Source organism: Balaenoptera musculus, chromosome 11 (assembly GCF_009873245.2).
Source record: "Balaenoptera musculus isolate JJ_BM4_2016_0621 chromosome 11, mBalMus1.pri.v3, whole genome shotgun sequence".
In the NCBI taxonomy this organism is placed as follows: Eukaryota; Metazoa; Chordata; class Mammalia; order Artiodactyla; family Balaenopteridae; genus Balaenoptera; species Balaenoptera musculus.
In genome coordinates this window covers 10,382,688-10,401,662 of record NC_045795.1, presented here as the reverse complement: position 1 = coordinate 10,401,662, position 18,975 = coordinate 10,382,688, and the positions used below count along the sequence as shown (strand labels likewise).

General features: G+C 39.5%; 1 protein-coding gene across 1 annotated transcript in view; it reads right to left on the bottom strand.

Annotated features, from left to right (window-relative positions):
• The window catches only part of RNF182 (ring finger protein 182), a 65,707-nt gene extending 47,017 nt beyond the window's left edge, over positions 1–18,690 (bottom strand). The window contains exon 1 of the mRNA XM_036867760.1: positions 18,430–18,690. The gene's annotated coding sequence lies outside the window, so the exon portion shown is untranslated. The remainder of the gene's footprint in view (positions 1–18,429) is intronic.
• Positions 18,691–18,975: the final 285 nt, after the last annotated feature.

Sequence of the window (18,975 nt, the reverse complement as noted above, 5' to 3'; positions counted from 1 at the left end):
AAGACAGAGGATGATGAAGTTACATCCTTAAAGCAATGAAAGAAATTGACAACCGAGAATTCTACACGCAGCAAAAATATACTTTAAGAATTAAGAAAAAAAAAAGAATTAAGAAAAAATAAAATTTCAAACACACAAAAATACAAAGAAATACTAAAGGGAGTTCTTCCAACAGAAGGAAAATAATCCCAGAGGGAACCAAAGACTCACATGAAGGAATGATAAATATAAATGAATACTAACTGCATAAAACAGCAATAACAATATGTCATGAGGTTTTATTCATATGTGAAATTAAAATAAATGACAGCAACAGCACAGAAGGGAGCAGGGGATTTTTTAAGTTGAAGTATTCTCAGAACCATGCATTGTGAGGGAAGTGGTTGAAGTAACAATTTAAATTCTTAAGTGAAGGACAGATGTTGTCCTCTCTAGGATAATGGCTAAAAGAATAACAACAGAATATATAATTAACAAGCCAATAGAGAAGAAAACTGAATGCTAAATACTTGATTAGTTTTAAAATGCAAGAAAAAAAGAAAACAGATCAGATCATTAGAAAACAAATAGTAAAATGGTAAATTTAAACCTAAATATATTATCAATTACTTTAAATGTAAATGGACTATTAGATACTCCAAAGATTTGTAAGGTGAGAGAAGAAAAGCAAAATCCAACTACATGCTGCTTATAAAAGAGACAACTCAAAAATAAGTCTGAAAAGTTAAAGTATGAAAAAGATACACGAGGGCTTCCCTGGTGGCACAGTGGTTGGGAGTCCGCCTGCCAATGCAGGGGACATGGGTTTGAGCCCTGGTCCAGGAAGATCCCACATGCCACGGAGCAACTAAGCCCATGCGCCACAACTACTGAGCCTGCGCTCTAGAGGCCGTGAGCCACAACTACTGAGCCCGTGTGCCACAACTACTGAAGCCCGCGCGCCTAGAGCCCGTGCTCTGCAACGAGAGAAACCACCGCAATGAGGAGCCTGCACACTGCAACGAAGAGTAGACCCCGCTCGCCGCAACTACAGAAAGCCCGTGCACAGCAACGAAGACCCTACACAGCCAAAAATAAAAATAAATAAAATAAAATAAAATAAAATTATAAAAAAAAAAAAAATACACCATGTAAACACTAACCAAAGGAAAGCTATACTAATATCAGACAAGTAGACTCTAAGTCAAGAACCATTACTAGAACTAGAGGCATTTAATTATAATAAAAGGATCCAATACAACAAGAATATATAACAATTATAAATTTGTATGTATCTAATAACATATCCTCAAAATATATTTGAAACAGCTAACAGAATTAAAAGGAGACATAAAAACTCATCATTACAGCAAGAGATTTAGCTTATCTATCTCAATAATTCACAGAATTGACAAAAAAAAACCCTATAGATAGGAAGTTTGATCAATTCAATTAATAAATCTGATCTAATCTACAGATATAGAATGCTACACCAATGACTACAGAATATACTGTACAGTCTATTCAAGTGTACATGTATCATTTACCAAGAGTAACCACATCCAGGCTATAAACAGGTCTCAAAAATATCAAAAGACTAAAATCTTTACAGCATGTTATTTGGTAATAACGGGATTAAGCTAGAAATCAATTTTAGAAGATCATTAGAATATCCCAAATAACTGGAAATTAAGCATTAAGTGTCTAAGTAACCTATAGGTCATAGAAAAAAAAGTACAATGGCCATTTTAAAACTTCTTGAGCAGAAAAATTTAAGTATGACATCAAAACTTATAGGATGCTATTAAAACCATGGTTTAAAGGAAAATGCAGACCTTTGAATGCATATATTAGAAAAGCAGGCTGAAAATCAATTATCTAAGTATCTTTCTCACAAAAAGTTAGAAAAATAACAGCTAATTATAGCCAAAAAATATTAAACTTGCCATAAGAAGAAATGGCAAATATGTATAGGTCTATACTTAATATAATTGTATCCATAATTTAAAACTTTACTACAAAGAAAATCCCAGTCTCAGATGGCTTCACTAATGAATTTTCTATCAAACATTGAAGGAAGAACTAACACCAATCTCTTCCAGAGAATTGGATGAAAAAGGGAAACACTCCACAATTGATTTTATAAGACCATCATATCCTTCATACCAAAACAAGGCAAGTTCATTACACAAAACGGAAATTACAAGCTAATCTCTTCCCTAAACATAGATACAAAATTCTTAAGCAAAATATTAGCAAATTGAATCCAACAAAACACAAAAATGATAGCACATCTGTTGGGTTTATGACAGAAATGCAAGATTGTTTTAACGTTTTTTAATATGATTACCACGTTGAAAAAATAAGGGAAAAACAAATTTTATGATAATCTTAATAGATGTAGAAAAAGCTTTTGAGAAAAGTCAACACATGTTCATGACTTAAATGCCTATCAAATTAGAAATAAGAGAATTTTCTTAATTTAGCAAAAAGGTTTCAACAACACTAAGTGCCTACTTTAAATATTGAAAACTTTCTCCCCTGAAATTGAGAATGAGAGTAAGACAAACACATGCTATCATCACTACTATTCAAAATTATAAATGACGTCCCAGCTAGTGCAATGAGGCAATAAAAAAAAAAAGGAAAGTATAAGAACTGGACAATAAAAAATAAAACTCTTTACCACATAAAATGATCATGCACACAGAAAATCCAACCGAACCTATGGATAAACCATTAAGACTAAGAAGTGAATGTAGCAAAATCCTTGGAATCGAGGTCAACACACCAAAATCTATCGTATTGCAATAGATTTATACAGGCAACAAAAATTAGAAGGTGAAACGTTAAAAGATGTAATTTGCAGTAACGACGAAAAGAATACAACTTAATGAAAGATATATAAGAATGCTACAAACAGAACTTGAAAACATTAGTTAGAGAAATTAAAGACAACCTAGACAGAGAGCTATATGAAGTTCATTGACTAGAGGACTCAGTATTGTGAAGATGTTAACTCTCCCAAATTGATCTACAAATTCAGTGAAATCCTAATCCAAATTTCAGCCAGTATCTCTTTTTTTAAGTGGACTTTCCCTGGCAGAAAAGTCTACCACTTATAGACCAATTGACCGTGACCTAGAGGTTAATAATCAAACCATTTAAATTTACTGCAGACCAAAGAATAAGCGAATCTCAGTCTGGATATAATTTTGAGTTCTAAAATGCTTTAAGCTCCTCCTAATTATGTGTCTCACTGTTGCAGTAAACATTTTTAAAGGTCTCAAACTCTTCCATCATTGTCTATAAGATATAGGGAAACCTGGTCTGTTTATATTACCAGAGCTTAGAACTCTGCCTGACCCACGGCAGCCACTCAATAAATATTTGTTGAATGAATAGTGGTGCCTGACCTGGTCAGGAGTGTTCGGGAAGATTTCCCTAAGGAAGTAACAACTGAGCTGAAATCAGGAAAACAAGCAGGAGTTACTGAGGGAAGAGGGAAGGGAAGGACATCCACACAGAAGGAACAGCCAGTGCAAAGGCCCAGGGGCAGAAGGAAACACTGCACAAATGAGGGCTTAAAAGAAGCTGCATGAGACTGGAGGTCAGAGTCCAAAAGGAAGTAACAGCTGAGAAAGATGTTAGGAGAGATCTGTCAGCTGTTTGAAGGGTATAAAGGCAATTCTCACAGAATGAGATTAATACGCCTGTCAAGTTTGAGCAAAAACAAGAGCTCTATGTAAAAAACACTACATAATTATTTCATAATAATAAAACCAAATCTGGCATATAAAAAAGATTAAAATGTATTCAATAAGTAATACTTTTTAAAAAGGTGTTGGGACTTCCCTGGTGGCGCAGTGGTTGAGAGTCTGCCTGCCAATGCAGGGGACACGGGTTTGAGCCCTGGTCTGGGAAGATCCCACATGCCACGGAGCAACTAGGCCCGTGAGCCACAATTACTGAGCCTGCGCGTCTAGAGCCTGTGCTCCGCAACAAGAGAGGTCGCGATAGTGAGAGGCCCGCGCACCGCGATGAAGAGTGGCCCCCGCTTGCCACAACTAGAGAAAGCCCTCGCACAGAAACGAAGACCCAACACAGCCAAAAATAAATAAATAAATAAATAAATAAACTTTAAAAAAAAAAAAAAAAAAAAGGTGTTACTACAATAAATTTAACCTAAATCCCATAATTTAATCATATCTATTCCTATTTTTCTATCCTGATTTCAATTGATTGCTCCATCTAAAAAAAAAAACCTGCTATATGAAAGATGTTTTATAAAACACATCAACTGATGAAAATTTATTTGTAGATCTATAATAAGAAACCCTGGTTCTATTGATTGAGATACTATTGATACTATAGTAAGTATGTCTGATATTTTAATGTTAAACTATTTAATAGTAATATGTGTCATTTATCTTACCTGTGTAAATGCACTATGTAAATGAACATATTCTCTTATAAAACCAAAAAATTCATGGGCTAAGTATAGGATTGACACCAGAACTATACATGATAAGAGCTTTAACAAAAAGAGTGCTCTTTAAAATGTGAACTTCCTGCCTTATCCTAACAGATTTATTGATTCCCAACATTCTCCAAATCATTCATTAACAGCACTCTCTTCAGAGGAAGAGCTAAATCTAATTACTTCCCACCTGCAGACGGATATTAGATACGAGAACACGCACTCTAATCCTGGTGCGCTGTAACTCCAATGAAACTGCCATCACTTACAAAGGAGCTAAATGACAAAAACGTCTTTAAATCTACACGAATCGATTCCCAGCACTAGAAGAGGTTATGTTCAAGATAGCTATACCATCTTCCCATATAAAATTGTAATTACTACTATCCACTTCTATTATAATCTCCCCAAATTAATAATACTGTATAGCTAATAAGAAACATAATAAATAAGATGATAATAAATAACAATAAATACATATATTACCTCATTAAAAATTTTTTTTTGTTTTTCTTGGCGGTGCAGCACAGCTTGCAGGATCTCAGTTCCCCGTCCAGGAATCGAACCCAGGCCCTCGGCAGTGAAACCCTGGAGTACTAACCACTGGACTGCCAGGGAATTCCCTCATTTAATCCTTTAACCCTCCAGACAACTCACCATGATAGGTACCATTAGCGCTCCACTTTGTAGTAAGGAAGGGAACTTACTCTAGGTCACGCGGGCCACTAGGTGGCAAAGCCAGGACTCGGACCAGATCTGACCACCAGGAAGCCCACGCTCTTCGTGTCCATGCAATGCGGGCACAGTGAGCCAGCAAGGCAGACCACGCACCAGTGAATAACTTCCATCTTTTAGTACCTAGGAGCTAACTTAATAATCTCCAATAAGTCTGTTCACTTTCTCAGGACACATGGATGCAAGCTCAAAAGGAGAAAGTTCATAAATGACACCCACACATCAGCTACAATTAATAGCAGAATTGTTTTTTAATTCATAGGTTGGGAGTGGGGATGTATTTTGTATTCTCTATAGTCTTGTTCACATTTCAGTGATTATGAGATAATCAGAAGCTTTGCTAAAGCACAACTTTCCAACCCCTCTCCTCCCCAAAATACATTTACTTCAGTTTGAAAAAGAGATAAATCTATTAGACTTACTTGATTTTGCAGCCTCTAGCTCTTGGGACACTATGTTTTTTAAAGCGCTTGTTATTATCATTAATATTTGAATATCTGCAAGCAAACTGCTAATTCAAGCTTGTAGAGAAGTGGGTTTTAGGTGTTTTCCTTTTATTTCTTAGCCCTAAAGTTGCACATAAGAAATTCTAGTTCATATTTACATTGGCAAGCGTTCAAAAATGATCTTCAAATGGTTTATATCCATTTTGACAAAGACTTGAGAAGAGAGAACTATACCTTTTTTTTTTTTAAGACTTCAACAAAACAGTTAACGTATAAAGGAACTATTACAAGCCCTCACCTAATAGAAAAAGTCTCTGCCGTGGAAATGCTCATGTCTCGATGATTACAGACGTCTCAAGTTCTACCACATAAGTAATTCTGATCTGTTTACCAGCACAGAGGATGGCATCTTCTGTGCTCTTCTCTGGAATCATTTAGTAAGTTACAGAGACAACCACTTGACAACACTAAGGCTTGACTATGGGAATCTAAAACTCTTCTATAATATTCTGGAGTTTTTCTAAGATTGATCCCCTGTGCTGGAAACAGGTATCCGATAAAATTCTTTTATTCTGTCAAGAAATATTTATTGAACACCTACTACATTCTAGGTATTGAAGCTGAAAATACAGTAGGAAAAAAAAACAGAGCCACTGTCTTTATGGGTTTTATACAGTAGAAGAAAGAGGAGGACAAAGATATATACTTTTTGTTTGTTTGCACGATGTGCGAGGTGGTAACAGTGCTATGGAGAAGAACAGGTAAGGGGGACAGAGAGTTTGAGAGACAAAAAGATTACATTTTTACAGAGTGTTTGGGTGGAGTCACTCTGATAACACTCAAGTACAGACCTGAAAGAAACAAGGAAGTAAGTCATACAAATATCTGGCGACAGAAGAGTCCCAGCAAAGGGGACAGCAGTGCCAAGACCTGGAGGCCAGAGCAGGCTTGGTACGTTCAGAGAAGAGCAAGCCTGGAGAGCAATGAGCCAGCGGGAGGCGAGGCGGGGGCTAGCAGGGCCCAGAGCATGTGGGGAGGCCTCACAGGCCCCTGAACGGACTTTGCCATTCATTCTAAGTGAGGAGGGAACCTGGGGTGGGGGTGGGGGGCTTGTATTTTGTTTTCTCTTGGCGTCACAGTCCTTTGAGCAAGGAAATGATTGGAGCTGATTCCAAGTTCCAAAAGATTGTTCTCGTTGTTACAAAGGAAACAGACTGTGAGGTATTAAGGGCAGAGGCTGGGAAACCAATTAGAAGGTACCTGCGGTAAAACAAAAGAGTAATGGTAGCAGACTGTACTGTAGTGGGGGTGGGGGAAGTGGTGACAAATGATCAAATCTGAAGGCGAAGTCAACAAATTCACTAATGGATTCAATTTAACGTATGAAGGGAAAAGGGAGAAGTCAAGGAGGACTCCAGAGTTAGGGTCAAGGCAACTGAAAGAACGAAGATGCCATTTACTAAGTTGGGAAAAGCCTGTGGGAGGAGCAGGCTGGGGCAGTATTGGTACAGGGACTCAGGAGTACATTCTTGGACCTGTTGAGTTTGAGATGCCTATTTAGCCATCCAAGTCGAAATGTCAAGTGGACACATGAGCATGAAATGAAGGGAAGAATTTTCTACTGAAGATAAGAATTTGGGATTCATCAGCAGGTGAGATGACATTAAAGCTGTGCGATAAGATGAGATACCTAGAAAACTGGGGTAGACAAAGAAAGGAAGGACTCCAGAGACTAGACCTGAAGGCCCTGCAATGCTTAGAGAAATCTGCAGAAACCGTCAAAGGACACTCAGCTGGAAAGCCAGTGAGATGGGCAGAGAAGCAAGAAAGAAAGGTGTCCTGGAGGCCACATGTGATGTGCTGAATGACTGTTCAGCAAATATTCACTCCCCTTCCCTTCCCAACTGCGGATGGAGTGGCGTCCCTGCCCACCGATGTCAGGCCTGGCTATGTGAGTTTCTTTGGCCAACAGGAACATTAGTGGACAAGACGAAAGAAAAGGCCTTCGGTGTGCTTGTGTGGCTTGACTTCACTGTGGGACCCCAATGATCTGCCATGACAAGAGCAGACCCTGCGTAGTCCCCTCAGCCTAAGTCCCAGAACAAATACACAAGGAGCAGATCTGAACCCAATCCACAGCCTGGAGCAGGGCCACCCAACTCAGCCCAAACTAGATCACTTGAAATGCAGCCTACCTAGGAGACCTATGAACGAAAAATTAAATGTGAGCTACTGAGTTTTAGGGTGGTTTGTAATGCAGCATGACTAAAGCACCAGTGAATGTATACACCAAGTGAAGGAAGTCTTTCAAGAAGAAGGCATTGATCAACTCTCAAATGTTACTGAAAGGCTGGGTAAGATGAAGATTGGGAACTGATTCTGGATTTGGCAAGGTCACTTTGAAGCACTTTCAGTGGAATGGTGGGTGTGCACATCTAACTGGGATAGATTCAAGGATGGGAGGAGAGAAGCAGCAAAGAGCAACTCTTACAGGACATTTTGCTATAAACGAGAGCAGAGAAATGGTGTTGAAGCTGAAGAAAAATGTAGGGGTTAAGGAAGTATTGTGTTTGTGGGGTTTTTTTAAGGTGAGCTTAAATTATTAAAGTTTATAATATTACAGTATATAAACTGATGGAAATTATCCAATAGTGGGGGGAAACTGATGACAGAGAAAAAGACCATTATCTGTGAGTGGGCAAGAGGGGAAGGTACACAACACACAAGTGGAGGAGGAGGGTTTAGATAGGAGCTCAGCCACTTGGGGTCCCTCGGGGAGATGGTAGTAGGTGTGCATTCAGAAGCAGGTGAGACTGGGCTTCCCTGGTGGCACAGTGGTTAAGAATCCGCCTGCCAATGCAGGGGACACGGGTTCGAGCCCTGGTCTGGGAAGATCCCACATGCCGCGGAGCAACTAGGCCCGTGAGCCACAACTACTGAGCCTGCACGTCTGGAGCCTGTGCTCCGCAACAAGAGAGGCCGCGATAATGAGAGGCCCGCACATCGCGATGAAGAGTGGCCCCGCTTGCCACAACTAGAGAAAGCCCTTGCACAGAAACGAAGACCCAACACAGCCAAAAATAAAAATTAATTAATTAATTAAAAAAAAAAAAAGAAGCAGCAGGTGAGATTGAAGACGCAGTGGTAGAAGCCTGTGGAAGTTCTCTAGAAGCAAGGTCATCGGCAGAGGGCAAGGAGGCAAGAGGGGGCACATGTTTGAGGGGAGAGAAGAAGATGAGAGATGGTTGTTGAGGATGGCAGGAGAGTGAGCTGACAGAAAAAAGGAGGAGGGTTGCCAGAATCAGCCACTTGGGCTCACACATGGGTTACACTTAAGTCTTAACATTTCTCTCTACATGGCAAACTACGTATGATGAAACAGTGCATCTCCTTTGAAACTACTACTACTGCTGTAAATGAACAAATGAAAAAACTGTCTGAGAAACCAGTTGTAAAAACAGAACAGAGTTGAAATTGGGCTTTAATGAAATGACACTAAAATGCCTTTCAAGCCAATCGGATGCCATTAAAATTACTGTGAGCTGGAGAAATGAGGAATCCAACTGAGTAGAAGAAGATATCTGAAACAGCAGTGGGGCTTAGTCTGGAGCTGACAGAAAAATTAGGTGAGAAGCAAATCTGAATCCAGTCTGGGGCTGCACTCGTCAATATGGTTAACCACAAGCCACATTTGGCTACTGAGCATGTGAAATACGGCTAGCGCAACTATGGAAAAGAAATTTTAATTTTATTTAATTTTAATTAATTTAAATTTAGAAATTGAAGCAATGTCAAATATTTTTCCATAAACTACAACTTTACCATTTGGGCAGGACTACACTTCATTGCAACTGGTGGAAATATAGCATCTAAATTGAGAAATTGTGTAAGTGTAAAATACATGCCAGATTTCATGAAAAAATTAAAAAGCATGTCAAAAATCTTGTTAATAATTTTTATATTGTTACATGTTGAAATTACAATGATATTTTGCATATGTTGGGTTAAGTAAAATCTACTATTAAAATCACTTTTTAGGCTTCCCTGGTGGCGCAGTGGTTGAGAATCTGCCTGCTAATGCAGGGGACACGGGTTCGAGCTCTGGTCTGGGAAGATCCCACATGCCGCGGAGCAACTGGGCCCGTGAGCCACAACTACTGAGCCTGTGCGTCTGGAGCCTGTGCTCCGCAACAAGAGAGGCCGCGACAGTGAGAGGCCCACGCACCGCGATGAAGAGTGGCCCCCACTTGCCACAACTAGAGAAAGCCCTTGCACAGAAACGAAGACCCAACACAGCCAAAAAAAATTAATTAATTTAAAAAAAAAATCACTTTTTACTTTTTTAATATGGCTACCTGAAACTTAAAATTACATATTGGACGGCACTGGTCTAAGGATTAAAACACCAGAACTATCTGAAGAGCACGATTTGGAGTCACCTGTTGTCATGGTGACTACAAAAGAGGGTGAAGCCTGTCATTCAAGGTCACAGGAAGAACTATCCAGGATGTATGTAGCCCAAGTGCAGCATCTAAGCCTTAGGTCTGTGATCAATAAGGAGCCATATTTTAATGAAAAACAGTCAAGCAGTAACTTGAAATCAATGTGGAATGGTATGATAACGAAAGTTCACCTAAAATGGTACCTCCAGCTTACCCGAGATAATAAACTTCTTTCCAATGGGTAAGTGCCTTTCCAATCTAGAGAAGGTTTAGAATTAAATATAGATATGATGAAGCAAATCAGACTCACGTTAATACTTTTTAGAAAAGTTTAGAAATATGTTTTATATTAATTGGAACAGTTTGTGCATAATTATTATGTTTTTAGTGTTTAAAAGAATCTGACATAAACTGACAGATTAGCCCTGTGATTCTCGTTTAAAATGTGTGCTATATTTAGGCATATGATTTATTTAGATTGAAATGTTTAAGAGGATTTGGCTATGTCTATAAAATATTAATTCTGTAAGTGATGGAACAGTCAAAGGAACTTGAGCTAAGTATTTGGAAAGGTTTCATTCATGTGAGTCATACATTTGCCCACTAAGCATCTGATTTGTTTAAAAAGAAAATCAAATATATTAAATTTATATACACAATTGAAAATATTTAAGGGTTTAAATTTAACGAAGTTTATCAATGAGACTGATAGTTTAAGGCACTCAATCTGTTTGATTTGAACTAAAGTTTCATCACAGAAAAAGTGAAGGTGATGGCTCACATTTACCAGATTTACAAGCAGAATAAGAAGATAAGTAAGTTGGAACTTACAGGCCTAAAGGAAACTCGATTTTTATTTTTACCTGTAAAAACATCAAATATCAGTTGTCCTTTCTGTAGACAAAACATACTCTTAACAGCTAATAATTAAGACTTTACAAATATTTATTCGCTTAATCCTCACAACCCAATGAAGTAAGTAATATTATTCTCCCCATTTCATAGTCAAGAAATGATGGCACAGCACGATTAAGTAGCTGCCCCAAGGTCATACAGCTAGATGGTAGCACAGCCAGCATTCAAATACAGGCTGCCTGGCTTCAAAATGCATGCTCTTAACCACTGTGCTTTACTGACTCTCAGATTGCCCTTGAACCTGAAAAAAAGCTCACATCGACAAAAATAACTAATTGTTCCAAAAAGTGAGCTTTCACATGCTGTTAAGATTTTAACTAAAAGTCTCTCATGCCTCTTTTTTCCCAGTAGCTATCAAGAAAGGTTTGCAGTAGGAATTCCAGGAAAAAACCGTGATGTACAAGGGAGTGATCCAAATGAGAACAGTTTTCAAGGCTTCTGACTTCATTCTGATCCCCATACCCCAGGCTTCCAGCTTCCTAAGACAAGGAACTCTCCCGCAGTGACAGAGAACATATTGCTCTGACCCTCAAGAAATCCAGCCTGAGGGATGTGACATTTATTGGGTGACTTTTCATTGCATTTCTTTTCATCCTATAACATCTCATATGGCCCTTTTGGGGGTTAATTCTGAATCCAGGGCACAGTACAAAATAAAACAAATTCAGGAGAGAGAAGGTAATTCCTTTTCATTTTGTTTTTAATTCTAAAAATAGGTTTCAGGGGAAACATTCTCCCCCTCCTTCTACACAAAAACCCCACCTGGAGTCTGCAGCAATGAACATAAACAAGGACATATGGTTTGGGTTACCTCCTGAGAACCATCTCCCCTCTCGAAGTTGACCACACCCACCATCCTGAATCTGCCCCACCAGGCAGTTCTCAACTGCCACTCTTTCCAAAGCATACATAATTGAAAAGCATCTTCACTGCAGCAGGAAGGCCTTCTTTGTTGGCTGGTAATTAACAAAGCAATCATAGTCAACTTCAGATTGTGATTTATCACGCAAATCATGTTTTTAAATGTACCGACTCTGTGCGATCTTGGATAAGCTATTTATTAGCATTTTACACATGAGGAAACAAGAGTTATTGTGAAGATCAAAAAGACAGTTTGTGTAGCATACTTAATAGACTACCGGGTACCAGGTAAGTGATCAATAAATGATAGCTATTACAATATTTATTATTAAAAGAACCTACAGAACTATATTTCATTACTTGCTTTTGTGGACACCTGTCTCTTATTTAATCTTATTTTTCATATAGCTTAAATAAGAAAAGGCCCCTGAAATTAAAACACTTAATCACTCTTCTATGGAGACAGTGAGAACATGAGCTTAGAAGGGGGAGAGGGGTTAGAAGGTAAAATACGAAAAGCATTATAAAGACAAACTTAAATGATTTTTAAAGATCCATTTTTTGCTCTCTTTGACTAGAATAATCAAAAGTTTATGCATAACTGCTAGTATAAAATTAAGCTAGCTAGTGTTTTTTATGCTTTTTATATATAACCTTTTAAGATATGACCTTCAGGAATCCAAATAAATTGAAAATGAAATTGTGGTATTTGATTTCTAATGTCGTACTTCAAATAACTAAAAGCTCAAAGTAATTTTATAGTGCCCTAAGGATACATTTTGAAACTTGGATAACTGAAGTAATACTACTCTAAGAAATTTGAGTCACTTTCCTAAGACCCTAATATTGACATTTTAAGGCCCTCAATACTGACTTTGGAACTAGATTTAAAAATGATAAGTTTATATCACATTAAAAATCTTTTAAGTATTCAAATAAGAAAAGCACATTTGTACCTATCTTATCTTTGGAAATGAGTAAGACACAGTTCTTGTTCTTAAGAAGTTTACAGTCTAGCACAAAAAACAGATACATGTATTTTCAAACAACATGCTAAATTGTTAAAGAAAAAAAAAAGATGGTATACACAGAGTTCTCTTGGAAGAGAATGAGTGAGAAGGAGTCCTGGTCCTCAGGACAGGTTAGAGCTACTGAGAAAAGAACAGATGAGCCTACAGCAAAGGGGATTATAGTCATTATCTTGTAATAACTTATAATGGAGTATAATCTGCAAAAATACTGAATCACTATGCTGCCTTCCTGAAACTAATATAATATTGTAAATCAACTGTACTTCAATTTTTTTTAAAAGGTGAGCCTAGACTGATGATAGTCTACATAAGGCAATGCAAAATAGACACATATAAAAGATATATTTACATGTATATAGCAAGGCTAACACCGTAGGGAATATATATTCTTTCAATATATGAATACAAATAATAAGTGAAAGAACAACTACCTTCAAAAGTATCTTTTCTATAAATTAGCCTATTCTAGTTTTTTTAAGTATAGAAAACACTGGCATATGTCACAATACACTATGAAGAAATGATTCTCGTTTTATGACTTTAGGTTTTGTTTCTTTTCATTAAACTAAGAAAAAAGCCCAAGTGCCATAACGATTAGTGCCTTTATTTCAGTGAATTAAAAAGCAAAGCTTGCTGCATTCCTTGACATAAAGAAGCCAGGAATCTGGTACATTTTGTGTACCTGTAGGTTAATATAACAGAGAAAGATCACATCAGTTTCCTCCTTCTGAAAATGGGGAATCACAGTAGTACCTACTTCATAGAGTTCTTAAGAGGATTAAATAAATTAATATTTGTAAAGTGTTTAGAACACAGCTTCTATTAGGAAGCACTAGCAAGGGTTTGATTGATAGAAAAAAGATGGAACCGCAATCATACTAACCAGGGTCGGAGGAAACTATATGAAACAAGACGAAATGCCAGATAAGACCACACAGAAACCTTTCATTAGAGGTTTCCCACTCAAGAGTCTGAGTAAGCATCTATTCTTCAATACAACTATGCCTGACACAACACGTAGTGATAAAATTGTGTAAGATGCCATGTCTCCCTTGAACAGCTTTGGTTATCATAGAGGGAAGACAGTTCATAATGGACTGATACTCAGAGCAACAATCTCTCGTTTGAACACCTCAAATATGTGGGACAAACACACAGTTTTATTTTAGAGCTCCATTACTGTCTTGATTATCTAACTGTTCTCCCTGACCAATTAGATTATATAATATATCTGTGTCAAAAATCTTTATTCTTATGCCCTAATTTGTGGCTTATAATATTCAAAGTGCACTTGCACCACAATTCAGGGGAGTCACTTTTTACTCAGTCGGGAGAAAAAGCGGGGATAAGTGACCAGATCAGCATCTCTGTTGCAGGAGTCTCTGGAAACCATGTAAACAGCCCGTGGGGAATTGCTTCAGGATCTTGAACCATAAGGTGTTGAAGAGATGATCAGTGCCATCCATCTTTTTCCTCCCCTCCCCTTCACTCCAAGCCCGGCGGGGTCTCAGTGTATATTAATCTCCCTTTCTAACACTTTTTAACTCACTGAAGCCTCCACTTTGAGGGTCTTTGGCTTTCATTTCAACTGATTATGAAGTAAAGAAGCAGAGATCTAGATCCAGGCAGTTAGGGAAATGAGCACTTGGTCACCTAACAGGATCCCAAATTTTCCTATCCACCATGCAACCTCTGTACATGTCCAAAATGTGAAATTAAGGATTATAACATGTGTTGTGGGTTTTTTAAAAATACACACCATTATAAACTAAGTTTCTAATATTTTTCTTATTGAATAACAAATTAACCAACTCATATTTTCTAAAAGCCCTGGGGATATAAAATTACTTAAATAGCATTAAGAATTAACTGGTAACTTTTCCCCATAAGAAAAGGAAGGCTGAAAACTAGGCCAATGGAGAATATTTGGGTATTGTATGTAATGAGTTACACATACAATAAAAGAATAATCATAACAGTTGGAAAACAAGTAAGTCTTCAACCATAAGAGCTCAGGTGACTTTATCAAGTGATACGGAATAAAGAGAAGGAAACACTTGATAAACATTTGCTGATGGATGTCCGAAACTATATAATTGCTACAAAGAACTGGCACATATGGAAATCAATCACTGACCTCGAACTATGTTTATAACACTCCAATTCTGTGCTAGACTGTATAAATATATGTGTTTCCCATTTTGTAAAGTGGTTTCTAAAATGGCTTAAGAGAGCTTATCCTCATTTTAACTGAGGGCACAAAAAAATGAAGTATGGGCCCACAAATGTTTTTCAACCTCCGTCAATCCCTACTAATAATCCACGGCATGAAACACCCCTTCATATCACCACCAGCGTGGGTTTCCCATGCCTTTTCTCAGCACAATGGTCATGATCAATACCCACCACGCACAGCAGGTCAGTTGACAATACCTTACATTTATAGCATTTTTTCCTCGAGGTCACGGGGCTAACATTACTCTCCCCAGCCACAAATCCAAACCTAAGTGTCTTGGTAATGAAGAAATCATTTTTAAAAAACTATCACTTTTTCAGAAATGTGCTTTTACAAACGCTACAACACATTGTACAACGTGCTAAATTACCAAGCAGTCATCACATTACCACAGTGCTAGAAATTGCTAGAGAACACTGACCCAGAAACCGCCAACAAAGGCTTCAGTGGCCTAATACTGTCCATGCAGGCTCATATGGTTACAAACAAATGACTTTCAATGGCACAAGTACAAGGTTAATCCTACTTAAACAAGAACATGCCTTGGCTCTTTTTATCTCTTTGGACCTGCTTGGTAAGTCAAGTTACGTAATTCTTCAGGTAGAACGATGGCTGTGGTTTTAATTATCAGACCAAATTTTACAATGTAAACCAAAAATTAGGACCAGGTTTTTTTTTTTAATCATTAAATTAAGACTTTATAAAACTATGACTTTACAAAATTATAAAATAATTTTACAAAATTAAGACTTTTCTAATTTTAAGACTCTGAAGCCTAGAATTGCAGAAGACTCCTATTACTGTGAATGAGGGAGAGTGACAACTGCTATTTTACACCTGAGGATGCTGTGTGCTGTTCCCTACTTCCACCAGGTGGCCAGTCTCAACCACGGAGGTACACCACACTCCCATTTGCATTTCCTAAGAAGGTACTGTGGATATCACAGCACTTTTTGCTTTCATTATTTGGTTCTGCACATACCTCATGATGCTAGTAACATACATAAGCATGCCAAATTGCTGTTTTTCACTTCACTGACAAAAGCTTCATTTCCTGCTTCAGAGCTTGTGTAAATAAACCACTAGAACAAAGCGGTGCTTGCAATACATGCCTGTTTATTGCTGATGTTTACTGACTTTAGTTTTTTGGCAGAAAGCGATACAGCCTTAAAGATGCCAAACTATTTTGAATCCTGTGCCTTGTGTGAGCTAGCAGCAAAGGCAAAACATGAGCCCTTATTGTGCTGAATTAACACTGGCTATCTCCTTTCTTCAGAATACAAACTAAGTGCCACAGGCTAGAACTCATAGTGAGGGGCCCACGTGGCTGAAAAGCAGGTCCAGAATACTTTCACTTGAATGTTGGATTTGCTAACAGAGATGTAAATAAAGCTGTACTCTTGGTGCCTTAGAAAGAACACAAAAATTATTATTTTTGCTACAAAACATGAAACTATATTCTGTCTATATAACAGGACCAGGATTCAATATCCTGGTTGCCTTTCATGCTTAAATGAGAAAATACTTATTTTTCTCTCCTGGTTATCTTCTGAAAACAGATAGACTTCATTTTAATCAATGTCCCATTTCATTACCATCATCAAAGAGTATTTAGCAGAACATCTGTGAATCACTCTACAGGTAAAATTCAGTTTAACAACAAACCCAATTGTGAAATAATCTGTAAATTGTTGCTGTAACTCAATTCCTTAGTTTCCAATACAATCTTCTAATGAAGTGACATGACTTGAAATTACTAGCAAAGGGCTTCCCTGGTGGTGCAGTGATTAAGAATCCGCCTGCCAATGCAGGGGACACGGGTTCGATCCCTGGTCTGGGAAGATCCCACATGCCGTGGAGCAACTAAACCCGTGCTCCACAACTACTGAGCCTGCGCTGTAGAGCCCGCGAGCCACAACTACTGAGCCCGCGTGCCACAACTGCTGAAGCCCGTGTGCCTAGAGCCTGTGCTCCACAACAAGAGAAGCCACTGCAGTGAGAAGCCCTTGCACCACAACGAAGAGTAGCCCCCACTCGCCGCAACTAGAGAAAGCCCGCTCGCAGCAACGAAGACCCAACGCAGCCAAAAATAATAAATAAATAAATAAATTTTAAAAATTACTAGCAAATATGAACAGACTCAGAAACCTAGTAATCAGCTAGCTAACAGGTGTTGAAATCCCAAAAGAGGGAAGAGGAATATCACTTTATGTCTGAAACCTCAAGTAGCTTTAACATCCGTAATTCTAATCAACTTAACTGCAATTCAAAATGATCGCTGCCAATGATTTCTTCTCGTTAACTACCTTTTAGCAAAAATATAATTTCTTGCTTTCCATGTAATGTTCTCTAACTGACCTCTTCCAACTTATAAATTATTTTACTAAGTTGGGTATACAATTTAATAAGTTGAATTATTTTCCAGTTATCAATGTGACATTTCTCCCCAAATTAAAAAATATTAACAAGTACATTATTTCCTTCTGAATTGATCAGCTATATTTCTAAAAATGAAAACTGTTTTCCGTCTTTCACATGAGTACACCTAAGATGATACCTAAGTAGCTACGAAACAGTCTTCACAATCCTATTTTTAATCCATTCTTTGTGTCTGCAACAAACTAAATATCACGAAATGATGGCGAGGCTTGGGGCCGTTGAGAAAAGAGGTTACCCATAACTTGAGCAATTCCCCATCCAGTACCTGAATGCCCTTAGCAAGGCCATCGTAACCCTCTTCCTCACACTCAGAAACAGATGCAAACACCGCCCAGATACCTGCCCTCAGAGGTGCTTTGGTTTGCTTCCTCACACATAGAAACGCAAGGCATTTTCCAGTTCCTTAAAGCACGAACACAATACCTTCCAGAAACAGCAGCAATGACATCGGTGCCAAGTATCTAATCTACAAAGTATTGATCCTATTAACGCTGGTATTGCTGGATGGGAAACCCGGGCTACCTTTCCCATTTAGTCACACCTTCCAAAGATAAAGGCGGTTATGTTCAAAATCCAAACGAACTTCAGAAGCACCTCAAAATGCTCCCGTCCCAGGCATGGAAGCCTGGGCTCACTTTTCAGAGATGGTTTAAAAAAAAAAAAAAAAGTCTCGTTTGTTCCCTTGGAGACCCTAGCACCATCCCGTCCTCAAAGAGAATCAACTAGGAAACATGAAAGTCCAGAGGTAAATATTTTCATATCTTTTTTTTTTTCTACAAGCCTCGATAACACGCCGAGAGGGAGGGGGAGAGAGAGAAAGGATAACGCAGGCAGGTACCACCCCCGCCTCCCCGCACAGCCTCACCCGCGCGCCGGGCCGTCTCCGGGCAGCCCCGCGCCTCGTACGCCGTCGAGCGGAGCCGAGACCGGCAGGGCCGTCGCGCCGGGAGGAGGCTCGGGCCCTGCGCCGACCGCGAAGTTTGCCGCCCGCCGCCGCCGCCGTGCCCCGGGCGCCCTCCGAGGTTGCGGGGCGGCCGGGGAGACCGTCTCCGGTGGAGACGCGCCCCTCGGGGACTCCGGTGCAGCCGGGCCCCGGCGCCCGCTCCCCTCAGCGGGCGGACCCCCACCGCCGGCGCCCGGCCCGAGCCCTCCGCGCGGCGGGCGCGCTCGCCTTACCTGGCCCGTGGCGGCGGCGGCCGTGGCGGTGGCGGCGGCGGCGGGCGCGGGGCCGGGAGCCGCTCCGGCGGCGGCGGCGGCGCCTGGGAGGGGAGGGAGGCGCCGGCGGAGGAGGAGCTCGGGCGAGGAGCGGGCGGGCAGGCGGGCGGCTTTGTTTCCACTGCGCGGAGCCACCGACCCTGCGTCACCATGGCAACCGCCGGGGCCCCCAGGCCCAGTGGGGACCCCCCCGGCG